The sequence below is a fragment of the Oncorhynchus clarkii genome, chromosome 25 (assembly GCF_045791955.1).
Source record: "Oncorhynchus clarkii lewisi isolate Uvic-CL-2024 chromosome 25, UVic_Ocla_1.0, whole genome shotgun sequence".
Classification (NCBI taxonomy): Eukaryota; Metazoa; Chordata; class Actinopteri; order Salmoniformes; family Salmonidae; genus Oncorhynchus; species Oncorhynchus clarkii.
The window spans coordinates 43,938,898-43,947,722 of record NC_092171.1 but is presented as its reverse complement, the minus strand read 5'-3'; the positions used below and the strand labels follow the sequence as shown (position 1 = coordinate 43,947,722).

Below are 8,825 nucleotides of genomic sequence, written 5' to 3'. Positions count from 1 at the left end.
CATCACACACAGACAGGAGACTCTGGGTTAGGGAGCATCACACACAGACAGGAGACTCTCTGGGTTTTTTTATTTTTTATTTTTTTATTTTACCTTTATTTAACCAGGTTGGCTAGTTGAGAACACCTTTATTTAACCAGGTAGGCTAGTTGAGAACACCTTTATTTAACCAGGTAGGCTAGTTGAGAACACCTTTATTTAACCAGGTAGGCTAGTTGAGAACACCTTTATTTAACCAGGTAGGCTAGTTGAGAACACCTTTATTTAACCAGGTAGGCTAGTTGAGAACACCTTTATTTAACCAGGTAGGCTAGTTGAGAACACCTTTATTTAACCAGGTAGGCTAGTTGAGAACACCTTTATTTAACCAGGTAGGCCAGTTGAGAACACCTTTATTTAACCAGGTAGGCTAGTTGAGAACACCTTTATTTAACCAGGTAGGCCAGTTGAGAACACCTTTATTTAACCAGGTAGGCTAGTTGAGAACACCTTTATTTAACCAGGTAGGCTAGTTGAGAACACCTTTATTTAACCAGGTAGGCTAGTTGAGAACACCTTTATTTAACCAGGTAGGCTAGTTGAGAACACCTTTATTTAACCAGGTAGGCCAGTTGAGAACACCTTTATTTAACCAGGTAGGCTAGTTGAGAACACCTTTATTTAACCAGGTAGGCTAGTTGAGAACACCTTTATTTAACCAGGTAGGCTAGTTGAGAACACCTTTATTTAACCAGGTAGGCTAGTTGAGAACACCTTTATTTAACCAGGTAGGCCAGTTGAGAACACCTTTATTTAACCAGGTAGGCTAGTTGAGAACACCTTTATTTAACCAGGTAGGCCAGTTGAGAACACCTTTATTTAACCGGGTAGGCTAGTTGAGAACACCTTTATTTAACCAGGTAGGCTAGTTGAGAACACCTTTATTTAACCAGGTAGGCTAGTTGAGAACACCTTTATTTAACCAGGTAGGCAAGTTGAGAACAAATTCTCATTTACAATTGCGACCTGGCCAAGATAAAGCAAAGCAGTTCGACAGATACAACAACACAGAGTTACACATGGAGTAAAACAAACATACAGTCAATAATAAAGTATAAACAAGTCTATATACAATGTGAGCAAATGAGGTGAGAAGGGAGGTAAAGGCAAAAAAAGGCCTTGGTGGCAAGGTAAATACAATATAGCAAGTAAAACACTGGGTTAGGGAGCATTACACAGAGACAGGAGACTCTCTCTGGGTTAGAGAGCATTACATACAGACAGGAGACTCTCTCTGGGTTAGGGAGCATCACACACAGACAGACGACTCTCTCTGGGTTAGAGAGCATCACACACAGACAGGAGACTCTCTGGGTTAGGGAGCATTACACACAGACGGGAGACTCTGGGTTAGGGAGCATTACATACAGACAGGAGACTCTGGGTTAGGGAGCATTACATACAGACAGGAGACTCTCTCTGGGTTAGAGAGCATTACACACAGATAGTAGACTCTCTCTGGGTTAGAGAGTATTACACACAGACAGGAGACTCTCTGGGTTAGAGAGCATTACACATAGACAGGAGACTCTCAGGGTTAGGGGGCATTACACACAGACAGGATACTCTCTGGGTTAAAGAGCATTACACACAGACAGGAGACTCTCTCTGGGTTAGAGAGCATTACACACAGATAGTAGACTCTCTCTGGGTTAGAGAGTATTACACACAGACAGGAGACTCTCTGGGTTAGAGAGCATTACACACAGACAGGAGACTCTCAGGGTTAGGGGGCATTACACACAGACAGGAGACTCTCTGGGTTAGAGAGCATTACACACAGACAGGAGACTCTCAGGGTTAGAGAGCATTACACACAGACAGGAGACTCTGGGTTAGGGAGCATTACATACAGACAGGAGACTCTGGGTTAGGGAGCATTACATACAGACAGGAGACTCTCTCTGGGTTAGGGAGCATTACATACAGACAGGAGACTCTCTCTGGGTTAGAGAGCATTACATACAGACAGGAGACTCTGGGTTAGAGAGCATTACACACAGACAGGAGACTCTCTCTGGGTTAGAGAGCATTACATACAGACAGGAGACTCTCTCTGGGTTAGGGAGCATCACACACAGACAGAAGACTCTGGGTTAGGGAGCATCACACACAGACAGGAGACTCTCAGGGTTAGGGGGCATTACACACAGACAGAAGAATCTCTGGGTTAAAGAGCATTACACACAGACAGGAGACTCTCTCTGGGTTAGAGAGCATTACACACAGATAGTAGACTCTCTCTGGGTTAGAGAGCATTACACACAGACAGGAGACTCCCTGGGTTAGAGAGCATTACACACAGACAGGAGACTCTCAGGGTTAGGGGGCATTACACACAGACAGGAGACTCTCTGGGTTAGAGAGCATTACACACAGACAGGAGACTCTCTGGGTTAGAGAGCATTACACACAGACAGGAGACTCTCTGGGTTAGAGAGTATTACACACAGACAGGAGACTCTCTGGGTTAGGGAGCATTACACACAGACAGGAGACTCTCTCAGGGTTAGGGAGCATTACACACAGACACTTGACAGTTTGCACCATTCACTCTCTGATAACTGTTGGTGAGAATCAGAAGTCTTCCTTCCCAGGCCAGACAGCGTGATATTTCTGGTTTGTGATCAGACGAGTAGGTGTGTTTGTTTCTGTGTGCAAAGACTGAGACAGGTAGGGAGACAGGAAGGGAGACATGTAGGGAGACAGGGAGACAGGTAGGGAGATGGGAAGGGAGACAGGAAGGGAGACGGGAAGGGAGACATGGAGGGAGACAAGGAGGGAGACAGGGAGGGAGACAGGCAGGGAGACAGGCAGGGAGACAGGCAGGGAGACAGGCAGGGAGACAGGCAGGGAGACAGGCAGGGAGACAGGCAGGGAGACAGACAGGGAGGAAGACAGGTAGGGAGACAGGTAGGGAGAGTGTGAAGGAGAAAGCGCCAACAGGCTTGATCACATTGTCAAGAAGTATAGCCTAGTTATTGATATTAGTGTAACTGCTGTGTAGACCAGCATACCTCTGCCTGTCTACAGCCCAAACCTGTTTTAACCTCAGTACTCAGATATATGTGGAATGTAGCTGATAAACCACTGGCCTTAAAAGGGGCAATCTGTTGTTCGAACGATAATAAACACAGAAATGTGACCACTCTCAAATGAATGGGCAGAGCTATGAATACAAGGACTGTCCATATACAAGGACTGTCCATCCACAAGGACTGACCATCCACAAGGACTGTCCATCCACAAGGACTGACCATCCATAAGGACTGTCCATACATGATATCAACATTCTAGTTTTAACTGTGTTTTTGAGAATATACAGTGTTTGTTTACACTTAATTTGTTTACAAACAAAGGACTAAGTGTTTTGACGGGGTGCGGCAGTAGAACTAAGCTCATGAGGTAGTTTATTAGTTTCGATTCTTCAACAATCAATGACTATATACTGCATATCATCCACTTAAATATACCACAAATGGATGTATCAATCCCAGATTGCCCCTTGAAAGGAGTCTCTTCTCATCGGAATGAATAGGGGCCTGGGGGGGGGGGGGGGAAACACAGAACAGAATGGGATACATCAGGGAAGGAACCACAACAAAGGGTCCAGTTGTACTCTCCTTCTTCTTCTGAACTGAGTTTACTCAATTCACTCCACATCGCAGAAGTTCAGCTTTACGGCGGGGATTGAAATGAAAAGGCCATAAAGGAACTGTACTAGAAAGAAATCGTTGTGCCAACCATTACTCAAAAGGGCTGTATAGTGTTTAACCACAATGTAATCAAGGTTACCAGACTGACCCCTATTTAGCGGAGAGACTCCGTTCACGGTAAACGCTGAGTATGTCGGCGGTCAAATACAAAATGACTTTTTATATTTCTACAGCGGAATATGTAACTCTTCAGCTTTTATAGATTGAATGGAGTCAACAGTATCATTTTAGCCAGACTCAACCCAGTGAACAAAATAGGTTGAAATGGGCGGCAGTGGTTAGAGCGTTGGACTAGTAACCAGAAGGTTGCGAGTTCAAACCCCCCGAGCTGACAAGTTACAATCTGTCGTTCTGCCCCTGAACAGGCAGTTAAACCCACTGTTCCCAGGCCGTCATTGAAAATAAGAATTTGTTCTTAACTGACTTGCCTGGTTAAATAAAGGTTAAATAAAAAATAAAATGACATATTTTCAACCTGTTTTGCTCACTGGGAAGAGTTGTTGTTGGCCCTTTCTGCTAAGTAGAATGGTGAACTTGGTAAAAATACAGTGGTTTTCAGAATCAAACGCTGTTAAAATGTCAAACTATATTGAATAGGACTGTGTCTGAATGGGACAGTCACCGGAACCAGTTAGGGAATGAATGAACGGCTGAATGGACAGGAAGTGAACTCTGGCTAGGTTCTGACTGACTTTGTTGACATTGTTCTTAACCTATTTATCCAGGTGTTCATTGACCACCATGATGAGATAGTGATGAGATAGGAATGGCACCCTATTCCCTATGTAGTGCACTACTTTCAAACAGGAATGGCACCCTATTCCCTATGTAGTGCACTACTTTCAACCAGGAATGGCACCCCATTCCCTATGTAGTGCACTACTTTCAAACAGGAATGGCACCCTATTCCCTATGTAGTGCACTACTTTCAAACAGGAATGGCACCCTATTCCCTACGTAGTGCACTACTTTCAAATAGGAATGGCACCCTATTCCCTACGTAGTGCACTACTTTCAACCAGGAATGGCACCCTATTCCCTACGTAGTGCACTACTTTCAAACAGGAATGGCACCCTATTCCCTATGTAGTGCACTACTTTCAACCAGGAATGGCACCCTATTCCCTATGTAGTGCACTACTTTCAACCAGGAATGGCACCCTATTCCCTATGTAGTGCACTACTTTCAACCAGGAATGGCACCCTGAAGGATGTAGGTAATGTTGTCAGTCTGGTGTAGAAGGATTGTTCTACTCAGTTATATCACCATCACCAGCTGGGTGTTCTGTGTGCAAAGAGTTTTGAATATTCGTTTTATTTCCCTATTCCCTACATAGTGCACTACTTTCAACCAGGAATGGCACCCTATTCCCTATGTAGTGCACTACTTTCAAACAGGAATGGCACCCTATTCCCTATGTAGTGCACTACTTTCAAACAGGAATGGCACCCTATTCCCTACGTAGTGCACTACTTTCAACCAGGAAGGGCACCCTATTCCCTATGTAGTGCACTACTTTTAACCTGATTCCTATGGGCCCTGGTCAAAAGAAGTGGGGGTCACAGGGCTCAGGCAAAAAGTAGTGACTCATTGCTGGCCTTCTGATTGGTGCAGAGTTACTGAGAGGAATATATGGCTTCATGAGCAATCATGAGTCGTTCTATGCAGGTTAAGGACCCACCTGACCATCATGATAGGTCTATGCAGGTTAAGGACCCACCTGACCATCATGATAGGTCTATGCAGGTTAAGGACCCACCTGACCATCATGATAGGTCTATGCAGGTTAAGGACCCACCTGACCATCATGATAGGTCTATGCAGGTTAAGGACCCACCTGACCATCATGATAGGTCTATGCAGGTTAAGGACCCACCTGACCGTCATGAGTCGTTCTATGCAGGTTAAGGACCCACCTGACCATCATGAGTCGTTCTATGCAGGTTAAGGACCCACTTGACCATCATGAGTCGTTCTATGCAGGTTAAGGACCCACCTGACCATCATGATTAGGTCTATGCAGGTTAAGGACCCAGCTGGCCATCATGAGTTGGTCTATGCAGGTTAAGGACCCACCTGACCATCATGAGTTGGTCTTTGCAGGTTAAGGACCCACCTGGCCATCATGAGTTGGTCTATGCAGGTTAAGGACCCACCTGACCATCATGATAGGTCTATGCAGGTTAAGGACCCACCTGACCATCATGAGTTGTTCTATGCAGGTTAAGGACCCACCTGACCATCATGATTAGGTATATGCAGGTTAAGGACCCACCTGACCATCATGATTAGGTCTATGCAGGTTAAGGACCCACCTGACCGTCATGAGTCGTTCTATGCAGGTTAAGGAACCAGCTGGCCATCATGAGTTGGTCTATGCAGGTTAAGGACCCACCTGACCATCATGAGTTGGTCTTTGCAGGTTAAGGACCCACCTGACCGTCATGAGTCAGTCTATGCAGGTTAAGGACCCACCTGACCATCATGAGTTGGTCTATGCAGGTTAAGGACCCACCTGACCATCACGAGTTGGTCTTTGCAGGTTAAGGACCCACCTGACCATCATGAGTCGGTCTTTTCAAATGAGCTCTATTCTATCAAAAAAATCTTATTGGAATCACATTTTAATAGACTGTGTATTTTCCAAATTGCACACCATACCGGTTGTAAAGTCCCGCCCCGTTCATCTGTCTATCACTTATATATTTTTTCTCCAATCGAACACCTTCAACTTCACCTTTTATACTTGCAGACATTGACCAATGGATTAGGACAGGGAGGGACGTCCGTTGCTATGGGCGAGTGGACTGGCAGGTGAAACTGGACTGCTGACTCGTGAACAGCAGCAGGAACAGGAGGAGCAGCAGTAGCAGGAGTAACAGCAGGAGGAACAGCAGTAGCAGGAGTAACAGCAGGAGGAACAGCAGTAGCAGGAGGAACAGCAGGAGCAGGATAGAGTTCATTTCCAACACTTCTCTGGGAATTTAAATCGTCCCAAGTTCGAGAGATTTGAAATTGACTGACTTTTGGATCGGGGCCCTGATCACAGGTAAGGAGAGAGCGAGAGACAAATGAGGGATTTTGAAATGATAGCTACTTATTAACGCTTTCGTCGGGTGCGCTTACTATGAAAAATATATGTTTTGACTGGGGTTCATTGCTCGTAACGCTAGCTAGCTATCCAGCAAATGCTAACTAGGTAACTAGCTAGCTGTGGTATTTAATGAACCGAATGAGCTACACGCTAACGCAGACTGGTGAGTTATACTATTAACTAGCAGTCGGTCGAACTATATATTTAATGTTGCTTTTACCAGCTAATAAGGCCAATTTAACGTCCTGTGGAAAAGTGTTATAACGACTCTAGAAGCTAGCTAGCTAACGTCGGCTAACTAGCGGTAACTAGTTAGCCAGGTAACGTTAACTAGCCAGGTAAGCGTTAACTAGTTAGCCAGGTAAGCGTTAACTAGCTAGCCAGGTAACGTTAATTAGCTGTACGGCTCGGTTCTAACCGACGTTATCGCCTTTTCTAACGACGTCGTTAGAAAAAAAAAACTTAGCTAGTTATCTGGCTACTGTCCCGAGTAACTAGCTAGTTAAATGATGTTTTATACACAACGTTAGCTATCACTTGATGTTTTGAGGTAGTTTAAAAAACAAGTGAAATGTATAACATAATATGGCCTCAAACCTTACCTACCGTAGAGATATTGTAACGTTAGTTCCCAAAGGAGTCTTGAATAACGTTCGTTAATAACTAGCTAACTTTGTTCTCAATTAGATCATTAACTCTACCTATAAAGTAAGTTAGATAACCTGTCAGTTAACAGGGTTGAAGTATTATTTTTTCTCTTCACGGTAATGGTTGGTGTTCTGCTTTTTAGTTGTTTTCAAATATGGACCTCTTATTAGACACTACTGACAATGTAGGTAGGAGTGTTTTCAAGTAGAGTCACCTGAATGGGTAGTTCAGCAGGTAGAGTCTGGGACCAGACATTGGTGTTCTCAAAATGCCATAGATTAAGTGTTTGACAGCAACAACAAAAAGTGTATTCAAAGCATAATGGCTGGTGCGAACCTGTATGGTAACTGATAATAAGCTATTAAGACCTGTGACTGGTCAACCTGTATGGTACCTCAATATAAGACATTAAGACCTGCGACTGGTCAACCTGTATGGTAACTGATAATAAGCTATTAAGACCTGCGACTGGTCAACCTGTATGGTAACTGATAATAAGCTATTAAGACCTGCGACTGGTCAACCTGTATGGTAACTGATAATAAGCTATTAAGACCTGCGACTGGTCAACCTGTATGGTACCTCAATATAAGACATTAAGACCTGCGACTGGTCAACCTGTATGGTAACTGATAATAAGCTATTAAGACCTGCGACTGGTCAACCTGTATGGTAACTGATAATAAGCTATTAAGACCTGCGACTGGTCAACCTGTATGGTAACTGATAAAAAGCTATTAAGACCTGCGACTGGTCAACCTGTATGGTAACTGATAAAAAGCTATTAAGACCTGCGACTGGTCAACCTGTATGGTAACTGATAATAAGCTATTAAGACCTGCGACTGGTCAACCTGTATGGTAACTGATAATAAGCTATTAAGACCTGCGACTGGTCAACCTGTATGGTAACTGATAATAAGCTATTAAGACCTGCGACTGGTCAACCTGTATGGTAACTGATAATAAGCTATTAAGACCTGCGACTGGTCAACCTGTATGGTAACTGATAATAAGCTATTAAGACCTGCGACTGGTCAACCTGTATGGTACCTCAATATAAGACATTAAGACCTGCGACTGGTCAACCTGTATGGTACCTCAATATAAGACATTAAGACCTGCGACTGGTCAACCTGTATGGTACCTCAATATAAGACATTAAAACCTGCGACTGGTCAACCTGTATGGTACCTGCTCACAGATCACTGCACCTGTACATAGCTCATCTGTAAATAGCCCATCCAACTACCTCATCCCCATACTGTTATATATTTAATTTATTTTGCTCATTTGCACCCCCAGTATCTCTACCTGCACAAGCATCT

At 44.0% G+C, this 8,825-nt stretch overlaps 1 protein-coding gene across 1 annotated transcript in view; it reads left to right on the top strand.

Annotated features, from left to right (window-relative positions):
* The first annotated feature begins 6,680 nt into the window (after positions 1–6,680).
* The window catches only part of LOC139383654 (protein numb homolog), a 73,440-nt gene continuing 71,295 nt past the window's right edge, over positions 6,681–8,825 (top strand). The window contains exon 1 of the mRNA XM_071128190.1: positions 6,681–6,805. The gene's annotated coding sequence lies outside the window, so the exon portion shown is untranslated. The remainder of the gene's footprint in view (positions 6,806–8,825) is intronic.